We start from the raw sequence: 12,901 nt of genomic DNA, 5'->3' as shown, positions 1-12,901 counted from the left end.
AATTACATTGAGGGAGTGAGAATTAGAGGGCCGTCTGCTTGCCCCGTGAAGCAGACAAATCCAGGTCACCGCAGCAGAATTTTTACAACACGAAACAGAGCACATTATTCACAGATCAATTCCCTCCTCCGCGCTCAAATTAAATCAATTGCTTCAACTCTCACAGCCCTCCTTATTGCAGAGGTGAAGCTGGAGAGGGGCCACGATAGTACGGCAGTAGAGTTCATAAACGCTGTCTCAGCACAAGATGTATTTCTCGGGATTCTGGATGAATATAATAATATTTGTGACATGGAAAGTAACACAGCAGCCTGAGCTGCGGATGGGAGGAGCCTCCAGTTTTTAGGTAGTTGATCTCCATGAGGCCAGAAATGGACCTGAGAAGACCAGAAATGTCGTGAAAGCAAAGGCAACCAACTACTGCAAGTGATACGTGACTGTCCCCTCAAAGGTGCTGCACAATGGCAACAATATTAGATTTTTATATCCGTGTACACAATGAAAAACGTACATTTTTTTCTAATTTTTCCTCATTTTTTTCTCATTTTTTTCTCATTTTTTCGCGATGGACTTGATGTGAAGATATTTTAAATGGTGGAGGCTACGATTCCATTCAAAAGACATGAAGAATCCATGGAGACAGTCCTCCTTTCTCAAATAAAAAACATTCATTTTACACTAGTGCTGTCATTTTAACGCATTAATTCGATTAATTAATTACGTTGCAATTTAACGTGTAAAAAAATGTAACGCAATTAATTAGTATCAAAGGTCCTTCATTTTGCCTCATTTAGAGGCGTGTTATACTTCTAGTATTCATTTTTGAATTGCTGTATTGAGCCTATTTGAGACAGCCGTATTTTATTTCAGAATTTTATTTATTTAACTGAATCGCTGTATTTGTATTACATTGAAGACAGCTTTATCTTATTTATTTAACTGTATTGCTGTTTGTTTTACATTTTTGAAGACAGCTTTATCTTATTTATTTAACTGTATTGCTGTTTGTTTTACATTTTTGAAGACAGCTTTATCTTATTTATTTAACTGTATTGCTGTTTGCTTTACATTTTTGAAGACAGCTTTATCTCATTTATTTAACTGTATTGCTGTTTGTTTTACATTTTTGAAGACAGCTTTATTTTATTTATTTAACTGTATTGCTGTTTGCTTTACATTTTTGAAGACAGCTTTATTTTATTTATTTAACTGTATTGCTGTTTGTTTTACATTTTTGAAGACAGCTTTATTTTATTTATTTCACTGTCTTGCTATATTGTTTTTGAATAATGCACCTGGCCTAACTGGTTTGCGGATGTGCTTCATCTTTACTTTTAGATTTCATTTATGAAGCACAGTTCACCAAAAAAAAATTGGATTGCAAATCCTTTCTTCTTACTGTATTCAACTGACTAGTCATGCACTACAATTTTTTCATATCCTAGAACTGAAATTCTTTATCAGGAGATGTTTAGCAAAAAATGAGATAAAAATGAGATTAATTCGATGATTTTTTTTTTTTTAATGCGATTAATTCCATCATTTTTTTTATTCGACTGACAGCACTATTTTAAACACATGCAACCAATCCATCAACTGCACACTGACTACCAAGCAATATGGGCTGTAACCATGAAAAATACATTATTTAACAGAAAGATCTATTTTTAGCCACTAAATTATTAAATTCATTTTGGAATCAATTTTATTGATTCCATATCCAACTTGCTATACTACTCAAGTACATTGATTTTTTTTTTTTTTACCCAACACCTTAACAGCCTGAACACGTCCTGAGGTCAGACCAGCAACCGCCCTCCAGTTTACTGTTGATTCAGTTTCCTCGCAGCGCTGAATGTTTTAGTCAGAACCTGCCAGTGAGGAGTTATTTGCCAAGATACATTTCATTTATTTAATGACGTCTTAAGTACCTTTGTTATGCTCAGGGATGCGTTTTACGGGTTCTGCGCCATTCATTACGTTCCGTATGAACGAGGACGAGGATTCTTTTGTGGTTCCCGTCATGAAGATGCATTCAGTATCAGAGTTTGGGTTGTGTTTGTGAGTTGAAATGTAATCTTTCCTAGACTCCTCCAGCCCGTCTCAGGGGACACAGAGGTGTTCCGCAGACAGCTGAGATATATAACCCCCTCTAGGTGCCCTAATTCATGCCCAGAGCACTCAATAAGGGAGACATCCGGTGCAAATGCCACTTCAATTCTTCTCACTACAGACAGGCAGCCGTTCTACTCTGAGTCTCAGGCTTGTGATCCGATCACCAGTGGAGACTCCATACATCAAGTGGACCAACTTGTACCGACGCTGCGCAGTCTGTCTCACAAAGGCCATACTTCCTGTTCTAGACAAGACCCCACCACTAGGGGCAGGAGTTCACTCTCAACCTGGTTAAGAAACTCATTTATGACTCGACCAAATACTAACATCACTATTGCCTTAAACCAGCGGTCTTCAATTTGGTCCTCACAGGTCCAGGTTTGTGCAGTCTTTTTTTTTTAATCCAACTTTCTACTTTTGTGGATCAGCTTGCCCCCGATGGGGTGTCAAGCTGATCCACAAAAGGGTGGCAGTGAGTCCGGGTTTTTCTTCCAACCCTGCATGTACATATAGCTTTACCAATAAGGTGTCAGCTCAAAACAAACCACCAAACTGAGGATTGCACCTGACTGCTGAGACACCTGATTGGTGAGAATGTGTGCTCTTCATTGGCTGGAACAAAAGCCTGCACCGACCGCGGCCCTTTAAGGATCAGAGATCATGAGAGCTACCTTTCGACACAGCTACGTCAGCTGTTAGAAGCTAACAGTAGGTTCACTCTGAAACAATCCGTGCTTCAGTAATGCGACCTTATATCAGCTCAGTAACAGAACAGGGCAAAGCAGTATAAAAGTAATTCAAATCATTAGGTTAGATCGACAGAATATTTATTCCTCTGTGTAGCGTTTGCTTTCCAGCGGAACCAGACAGTCTACTCTTTTCAGTATTCAGCGTAGGTTTCAGCCCAGACAACCATGACAGTAAGATGGTGAAAGCAGATGGTGCTTTCTCAGGAGAGTGGGCAATGGTCGCACGGCACAATAAAATCCACATCCACAGTTCAGTATCCACGTATCTCCATCATTTGATGACATGCTTTGCTCTATGAATTTTTGACATTGAGGTTGAGCGTGAACCCCATGCTAATACAAGCACGGGTTGTATTAAGGCCCATTTATGTTCCCCTTACGTTCGGAATTGTACCCGTCCAACAACGTTACCATCACTGATCACATACTTCAATGTGTTCCAGGTATTACTGCTCACCAATATATCCACCAGAGGGCCTTGCCGTTTACGTTTATGACTACAACAAACTCCAAAACAATCATGGTGACTGTGGAAGAAGTATTGCTAATGTATCTCTTACACAAAAGACAAAACGGGAGCAGCACTGTATAAGGTGGTTGTCAACGGGAAGTTGGAGAATTGCCACCATTCAACTACGTATCGTGTAGTAACAGCAACACTGCCCCCACAGTTTGCGGTGGTACTGATCCGTTTGGTCCGTATCCGTAAGCTTTGTGGAAACATGCAGAAATACGGACGAAATAAACACAGACCACAGGCTGAAGGCTCCGTCTGTATCCTCGTGGAACGTTGCGCATAAATGGGCCTTTAGTAAGCGAATCTAAGAATTTGATACATTTTCCTGAACTCCTCCTAGGGACATTCTATTCCACATGGTGTCATTTACCAAATCTGCAGATCAGATTTAGACCCCCATTTATTGGTGCCCATCGACAGCATGAGCGCAAAGCACCTACCACCCATAGGCTCTTGTCCTTCTTCTGTCCATTCCCAAATCAAATCAGTCCCACCACTGAAACAAGACTCCAACTTGTTCATCATTAGAATGCAAACCGTGCCTTTTACTCTCTCCAAAAACCTGGCATTGATAAAAAAGACACCCTTTATTCTCAGGCTGAGGTTTAACAACAGCGTAGTAGATCTCCCCCAGTTTCCCAGAGGAGAGCTCTCTCCACTTGGTCTGGGAAGAGTGTCGGTTCACAGGCCCGGGTTTGCTCTCTCAGTTACATCTTCAATGAAACCAAAGCGGAACGTCACCACCCGACTGACTTGACTAGGATGAGACCTGATGAAGATTCCATCGTGAGAATGTCAGTGGGAAATCTGAAGAGGCCGGGGATAGTCCCTATCACACGGTCTATATGGAAGTGTCTGGTGAAGGTCAGACTGGACGTCATGCTTAGTGTTTAGCAGCCAAATTGCCCAATGACCTGTTTTATATATATATATATATATATATATGAGTGTTATCGACCTCTCAAACCTCAGGCTTCATCCTATTTTTCAGTGGCGTATGTTAGTACCTGTTTATATTCCACTATGATGTTAAAACTTTCTATCATTACGCTCTTTTACTGCTGCTACTTGTGTATATACTTTTTATTTAATTTTTAGTGCATGCTTGATTGTTTTTTTTTTATATATTCTTTTGTACATTGTTTGCACCAAGGGAGTAGCGCTCAAATTTCGTTGTACACTGTACAAGGACAATAAAGGCTATTCTATTCTATTCTATTCTATTCTAAAAGGAATTAGATCATTATTAAAAATCAGAAATCGGAAATTGTACCTGTGCGTTCCAAACAATGTCACCGTTACGGATCACATACTTCCATGCGTTTCTTTACGCTAACAATATATCCACCAGGGGGAGCAGCCCAGAGTCAAATGTAGTGAAATATTGACTAACTCCAAAACAAACACGGCAGCTGTGACCGTCGTATTTATAATGTAGCTCTTGCTCAAAAGACAAAATGGAGGCAGCGTGATAGGTCGGCGAGTTCGTAAAATATATCGCGACTGGAGGATGGAGAAGTCCTGCCATTGTTACGTCTTCTTCGTGTCTCATTAGAGATACGTATCGGTTAGTAAACAGTGCCCCCCATGGTCTCCGGTGGTACTGCTCCATTTGGTCCGTATCCGTAAGCTTTGTGGACACGTACAGAAATATGGACGTAATGAGCACGGAGCACAGATGTATGTAACAATGAGAATAAATGGGCCTTTAGTCAGATTCAAAAAAAGCCTTTTGGTTTGATAATAAAACATTCTCCAATTCTGAGCCACAGTAGTTGTTTATTCGCAGTTGTACCTTCAGTTGACTCGAAAAATGTATTTGGAATGTGCCTGATGCTCAGGCTTCATTCATTTCCAAATGTCATATAGTTTAAGACCAACAGTTCAGTTTAAAAAAAAATCCTAAGAATATGTCTAGAAAAAAAAAAAAATAAAATAAAATAAAAGAGGACTTTTTTTTTACTTAAGCACCATCAATATGTTGCAAAAATATTTCCTTTCTTGCCGTAACATGGCATGCATTTCATGGCATGGCATGTGTTCAATTCATGGATTTTATGGTGAAATTTCGATTTATCTGCCTCTAAAAGATGAATGATGTCTAAGTACAGTTGTGATATTTCTTTAAAAAAAAAAACAAAACATTCTTTTGGTTCCATTCTCAAGGATTATTTCAAAATCCTCCTCCCTCATCTGCATGAAAATGGGTGTATTCAGCAAACACCATCATTCAGTCATTGCTTAAAAGCATTTCTAGGTGAGATGACTGTCAGCCGTTCTCATATGAATCAGTATAAATACTCAAACGGTGCTGCAAACAGAGCAATTTCACTGCCTCCATTCCACCCAGTTTCCCATCTATATGCAGGTGTGCGACTGCGCCACTATGTGATTAATGATAATGACTGAATTCATGAGCAAGAATGCAAGTGTGAGAGGAATATAGCTGAGGCGGGAGGCGAGGAAAGGCAGTGCAGTGATAACACCATAAAGACGCAATGTTAGACATGACAAATATGTAATGCACATGTTGCAGGTTGTACACAAGCAACACTGTTTTCGGAGCACAAACAAGAATCGTTCAGATGCACAAGGTTCAGCGTGCAGTTCAATACTCACATTAACTCTACACCTAGAGATCTCCCTGGAGTATTGTACACACACGCGAGGTTTATTACCCAAAACCACGCTCTTAGCAGTGTTTTGGAGGCTTTCCGATGGCTCCTGAGAGGCCATCAGTCAATGCTCTCAGGTTAATGTCCTCTGCAGACTGAAATAATTGGGTTACTGTGAGCCAGAAATGTATTGCTGCTTTTAAATACTTGGTCGACCCTTCATATTGATGAAACATTTACGCAGATATTGAGACCGAATGGTGAAATATAATGTTCCTTTTCAAAGGAATTGTGGGCTTTGTTCAAGTTAGGTTGTTTGAGGTGGATGTTTACAGGAGAGGTAACAAAGAGTGGTAGAAGGACATGGAAATCAATAGTTGTTTCCCTCTTCTTTACCACAGTCATGAAGTAGGTCGTCTCAAGGACTAAAGATGAGGATTCATTCATGCTTTTTGTTGGGTCTGTAACTCCGATTTCGGCGATTGAGGGATGCAAACTAAGTGATTTTAAGAAAAAATAGATATGAGCAAACTGGCTTCATTGATATATGCCCGCAATAAATAGGAGCTGAGGAAGACGCGTGAAACTGCTCATGTCAGAGATGAAATCCACGACTGTGTCAAGAGAGAATGCAAGGAGGTTCAGTGGGAACAGTCTGCAGGCCTGACTCCACCACCCCAAAAAAAAAGAAAGATTAACTTACCTGAAGAACAATAGAAAGATAAATGTGTAGAAAGTAGACCAACAGTGTTTTTTATATGAGCATACAGCTCACACCCTGAGAGATAGGGTGAGGAGTTCGGTCATCCGGGAGGAGCTGCTGCTCCTCCACATTGAGAGGAACCAGCTGAGGTGGCTCGGGCATCTGACCCGGATGCCCCTTGGACGCCTCCCTGGGGAGGTGTTCCGGGCATGTCCTACTGTGAGGAGACCCCGGGGAAGACCCAGGACTCGCTGGAGAGATAATGTCTCCGGTCTGGCCTGGGAACGCCTCAGGATCCCCCGGGAAGAGCTGGAGGAGGTTTGTGTGGATCGGGAAGTTTGGGCTTCCTCGCTCTGAATGCTGCCTCCGCGACCCGACTCTGGATAAGTGGCAGAAGAAGGTGAAATTGGAGGTGATACAGCTCACATTCACGTTGGCAGAGTAAGTGTGACGCAATACAGGAATACAAAACACATCATGGTATAATGATCAGATCGGATTCTGGATTCTTTTTTTTCATTTTTTTTCTGGATTCTCCAGTGTAAAATTTAATTGTGAGCTAATATCAAAGCACGATTTGTTTGCTTCTCTTCCTAATCTCGCTTTAAATGAAACTCAACTGACCTGATCCAGACTAGTTGGGTTTGTGCAACAGTTTCACTCCATTCCGGGCTCCGGGTTCAGAATAATGAGGAGCCCTGAAGCAAGTGAAAATGTTCTAATGCTTTCTAGTTTTGTCAAGTAAGATATGTGTTTGTCAGCGTTTATCCGACCGTCTGGAAGCATGTCACTTCAAATAATGGTAGGAATGGTTGATCATGGGACTGGGAACAGATGATTCCTGAGCTGGAACCACAAACCTTTTGAAAGATCGGTCACTTCTTTCACACTGCTTCCCAAACGTTCATTGCTCAATGAAATTTCTCCAAGTTTTCCAAAAAATTAAAAGTATAAATTGTAAAACCCAAAGAAATTTTGACCAAATATTGATCAACCATTGCGCAATAATCTCTGTCAACTAATTCGACATGAAGCAACTACCATTGTTTTCATTGTATTCAACATTTACATTCATGTTTTGCAGTATAGCGCAATGAAAGTGTGAGACTCTTATCTTCATAGTTGTCAGTTCAAGGACCGTCTTGACTGTGCAGTGGTGTTTCAGAGCCCGGAATTGGGGTGAGCCAACCCTCATGACACATTCAGTGATGACAAATCCCGTACAATGGTTTACAGAAAAAAGCCCAAGGCACCGGGACAATGATGTGTTTGGGGGGTGAGTGCTAATCCAAACCTCACATCACCCAGGGTCTAATATCTGATTCAGTCATGAAATGATTCACTGGGATGTGAACCCGGCCGAGTCATACGAAGCCGATGAGTCATTGCCATTTAGTTCCATCATCAAATCGGCACAGCTTCAAACAAATCTCCGAACGTGAGATGCAATAAATTTCTGTCTCACGCTCACAAGGGATGTTTCAGAAACAACAGAGGAGTTTGTAACACAAGGTGTAATTTGATTTACTGGAAGATTTGAGCAACAATGACAAGAGCAGAACTGTGACAGATTTAGAGCAAGTGCCAACGGCTCTTCTTCTTTTTCCTGTTAGCCACGGTTTAATACAGCATCCCGACATTTCTTTCATTCTTTATTGCTCAACTCAATATGTAGTTAGCAACATACACTGCGCCCACTATTATTTGGTGTCTTTGACTTTCATGAATGATGGACTACTAGTGATGGGTGGATGAGGCATCATGAAACAGTATTGCAGGGGTGATGAAACAGTGCGCTAGTTTTCAGCGGCCACTAGATGGCGCTCATGATTTAGAAATAATGGGAGGTTTCATTGAATTAGTTGTTCAAGTCCAAACATTGCCATCTGGTGGCCTCGGAAAAACAGATGACTGTTTCATGAAACCTCATCTACCCGTCACTTTTGACTATTAACATGAGCTTCTGGAACGTGAATGCTAATCTCGATGACACCCTGGAAGCCTTTTTAGATTTTTCCTAGGTGAGACAAATGGCTTTTAGGTGAGTCACAGTTTCATCTCATCATTCGTGTTGCTGTCAGGTAGTGATGGGCTTGTGAGGCTTCGTGAAATAGTCACCTAATTCTCAGAGCCCACTAGATGGCACTCTTTGCTCTAAACTCTTTGGATTTTAACAACCACTTCAACGGAACCTCACACTATATTTAAACCATCAGAGGCATCTACTGAGCAATGAAAATGAGGACAGTGTTTCATGAAGCCTCATCCGCACATCACAAGTTTGCGCTCTAGATTCAGTCAGGCTTTAGCTGCACTTAAAAAACTTAAAAATGACATTTCTTTCTGAGACCAGAAATTCCTTCCGAGCTGCATAACATCCACTACAAATAATATGGGTTGCCCACTAGGTGCTGTGGACATCAATCTACAACACATAGGTAAAAATACAATTTCATACAACAATGAATACAACTTGAAGTACCAGCGCACTTCTTTGACAAAACCATGCTGCATCTATGGAGAAAAAAAATTACTTAAAATGAATTGCCCAGACTTTATGGACTCCCTATAGATTAGAGATGCACTTCATGCATTCTATAAAGTTGTATAAAGTTACTGACTCATCACTTGGGTATTTGATACCTGGGGCTGAAGGCTAGATCCATTAATCCACCTCATGTTTGCCTCAGAAGGAGGAAGTATGCTGGTGCTGAATATGAGGATTATAAACACACTAGTGCCATAGCTTGTATAGGAGGTGGAACGTCGCAAAAACAATCTTTAATTTAGTAATAATTTTATCACCTCAGTCTGCTCCGAGGTGTGAGAGAGCTGCAGCAGGAATATGACGGATTGTCATTATATATTTTCTCTGAATGACTCTGGAAAAATGACGCTAAAACTGTGGCATTGATCTTGAGCCAGAGCACAGCAGAGCAAGAGTCTGATGGAGAAGTCCAGTTGGACCTGCTGTGCACCAAGTTGGGAGAATGCCACAAAGGTGTGGACACCCCAGGAACGCGGATTAGAAATGCAACTGAAGAACAAGGACGACAAGGCGTTGACTCCCAGCACACAAAGAAAGAATTATTCGGTAAAAAGGCGATGTAGCCCATGCATGTTATGCTACATGTCAGGGTCCATTTGAATGTATTGGCCGTGTCGGCCATTGGAGTCTGGTGCGTTCAGTTACTGACACTTTGTCAAACCACTTCTCAGAACGGATAGATTTACACAAAGCATTTTTACATTTAACTTGACGGAGATTTGCTGTCGTGAGCGCTGCATATTGTCTGGTCTGGTGTGTATATACTGTGATCTTCTTGAATGTTCTTAGAAGCCGTTGAAAGGTTGGCTTAATACTGCAGTGCCACTTCATTTTCTTTGTCCATTTTGACAGCTGCATTCATCAGGAGCCAGACCACAATGTTGTGGAACAGACTGAGAAAAAGGAGTGGTTTCATGTAGTTATTTTTTAGTGAGGTAAACAGTCACAAAGGTGTCGACACCCCTGCTATGTGTTTACAAATGATTTAGAAATACAAGCACAGTGATTGATGATCAACTTTCTGCCACACCAGGAGGAACTGGTTACGAAATGATTCAGTTGTAAGAAAACGTTGATTTAAGTGACACTCCCCTCAGGGTTCGTTGTTTGGTCAAGTCATAACTTGTTGTCTCTCTACGCTGATGTTCCTTAGGCAGCTTTCATTTTGATTTTTTTTAATTGGGACGGTGAAATCGTTTTGCATAGAACAGTTTGGAACGATTTTGTTCGGACTTTCAGAACAACATTTGAAAGGAAAAATGATTGAATTGGGAAAATGTGGTTTATTCCACATGACTAGAGTAGGAAGAAATATATTTTATGAACGAAGATATTTTTAGAATGTTATAAAATTCAGTTGCACCAATAGGTTATCAACAACCAACTGGTTATTTAGAAAAAAATATTTATTTTTGTGTGTTGATAATGTCTGTCTTTCTAATATTGCATGTGCAAGGTTCAACTCCTGAGGCATCTGAATAATAAAGATTAAACAAACTAAAGAAGGCTACAATAAAGGGATGTCGAGAGCATTCCTGTCTCCTCCATTGCTTAAAAGACCAAAAAAAAAAGAAGGTCCTGGAAGGAAGCGGGCGCACAGTTCGACAGCGGGGTTCAGGTTGTTCGTCAACTTCCCCCGTGTTACTTGTGAGGGCGTGAGAGAAAACAAGAGAGAGAGGGATGTGGGCAGGTATAGGCTGCATCCTCGACCAACGGGAGCTGACATTCCCATCCAGAGGAAACAAAGAGTGGGGAGCAGGAGGAGGAGGCGGGTGGGGGAGTAAAGCGCCGAAGCCTGAGGTGAGGCACAGCTCATTCAGCAGGATCGTTACGCAGCGCAGCTCCTCGGATTTAACTGTAGAGAAGAAGCGTGCGTGTGGTCTGCGAAGCGCTCCTGTCCTGGACCGCGGTGCGCCTTGCTGCTGAGGCTGAAGACCCAAAGGGACCTCACCAAAAATAACCAAACTTTTGAGATTCTGACAAAAGGTAAGACGTTTCATCTGCTTTTGACGTCACTGTTGGAATAGTTTGTAGATGACCAGACACCCATTGGATGTTTGCGTCTTACGTAAGTGGCTTTCTGGATGCATTGTCCTTATCCTTATTATATTAAGGGAAGACATTCCCTTCATTCCTCCACATGTTTGGTCCTGTCCAGCGTATATCCTCTAACCCAGGGGTCACCAAAGTGTTCCAGAAAGGGCCGCAGTGGCTGCGGGGTTTTGTTCCGACCAACAAGCGCACACAGTTTAACCAAGCTGAAACTAGCAGCAGAAAAACGAGATGTGTATATAAAGTGATAAATCACTTGTTAAACCTCCATATTTCCAAAACATAAACTATTACAAATAACGGTTTGGAATCACTATCAAGGTGGCAGCTCATGCATCTTGTTAATAAAATAAAGGTTTATTTTATTTTATTTTATTTTAGAAATGAATTTATTTGATGAGCTTGCAGGAAATAAACCTACATTTAAGTGTCAACAAGTTGCAGCATTAAAGAGGTGCTCCTCCCGCTTCTCGCTGTAGTAGACGCCGCACCCTCCTCGAGGTCGGCGCGTTGTGATGGTGAAGAAGCAGAACGTTCGGGGAAGGATACTTCTTTTCACCCCTCGGCGCTTCCTTTCATGAAAGCGCAAAAGTGTTTGCGATTTGGTGCGGCGGCGGATGAAGAATTGCTCCTAGAAAGGAGGAGGACAACACAAAGCGTATTACTTTTCCAACACCACCCATGTCTTGAGCCAATGGTTGAGGCGCTTTCCCTCTTCCATATTAAACACACATGCACACACACGCACACACACATACACACAAAGACAGTTTCCCAACAGCCCCATCAATGTCACCATGGTAACCAACTCTCTTGCCACCTTCAGTTGATTGCCTCCAAGCGTGGCGTTGTTGGCTTTGAAAAATCGGGTTTTCTCGCGAAAGGTTTCTGTCGGCGGCGCGTTGATGGATGCAACCTGGAGGGCTGGTGATGAGCAGGATTTTATTTAATGGACCAGTGTATCCCCCCCCCCCCCGTCCTATTGGGGGAACCCTGCCTACACTATTGAGCCCATGATCTGAAGGAGGCTCGGCCCCTGGCTGTATCTGCTGGAAGTCCGTCGTATAGAGAAGTGTCCATGCAGCAAATGCTTTTTGTCCGTTTCCCAGCGGCTGCTCTTTTAAACTACTGTACTGTGGCATTTACGGCTTTACATGAATGAGCACGACAGACATTGAGGGCAGTCGCACATGCCGAGAGGCAAGATGAGTCATTTGAATACACAAACGCATGTCCTGAATCTGTGTGAGGTCATGTGTTTGTCTGTATGACCAAGGATGCACTTGCTATGCCTTCATCTTGAAGCATATTGCCTCAAGGAAGGCAACTTAAATGGTGCGTTCGGAACACACAATACGTGTGAAACTTTTTAACAATATTAGAATGACATTTTTGTTACGAGACAATTTTGCAAGTGTTAAATATGATACCTTACAATAAACTCTGGAGTCAAATGCAGCTCATATAATATGGTGAAAATTGCAAAGTGGTAACGCAGTGTAGATTTTTGGGAGGGCGAGTGCGTCATATCTTGTTTTGCCGCTGGAGTCAGGTCAGATTAGAGGAATTGGGGTAATCTTATTTTACACCATATGTTGGATA

The sequence above is a fragment of the Synchiropus splendidus genome, chromosome 14, assembly GCF_027744825.2.
Source record: "Synchiropus splendidus isolate RoL2022-P1 chromosome 14, RoL_Sspl_1.0, whole genome shotgun sequence".
NCBI classification, from domain to species: Eukaryota; Metazoa; Chordata; class Actinopteri; order Syngnathiformes; family Callionymidae; genus Synchiropus; species Synchiropus splendidus.
Note: the sequence above shows the minus strand (reverse complement) of the source record.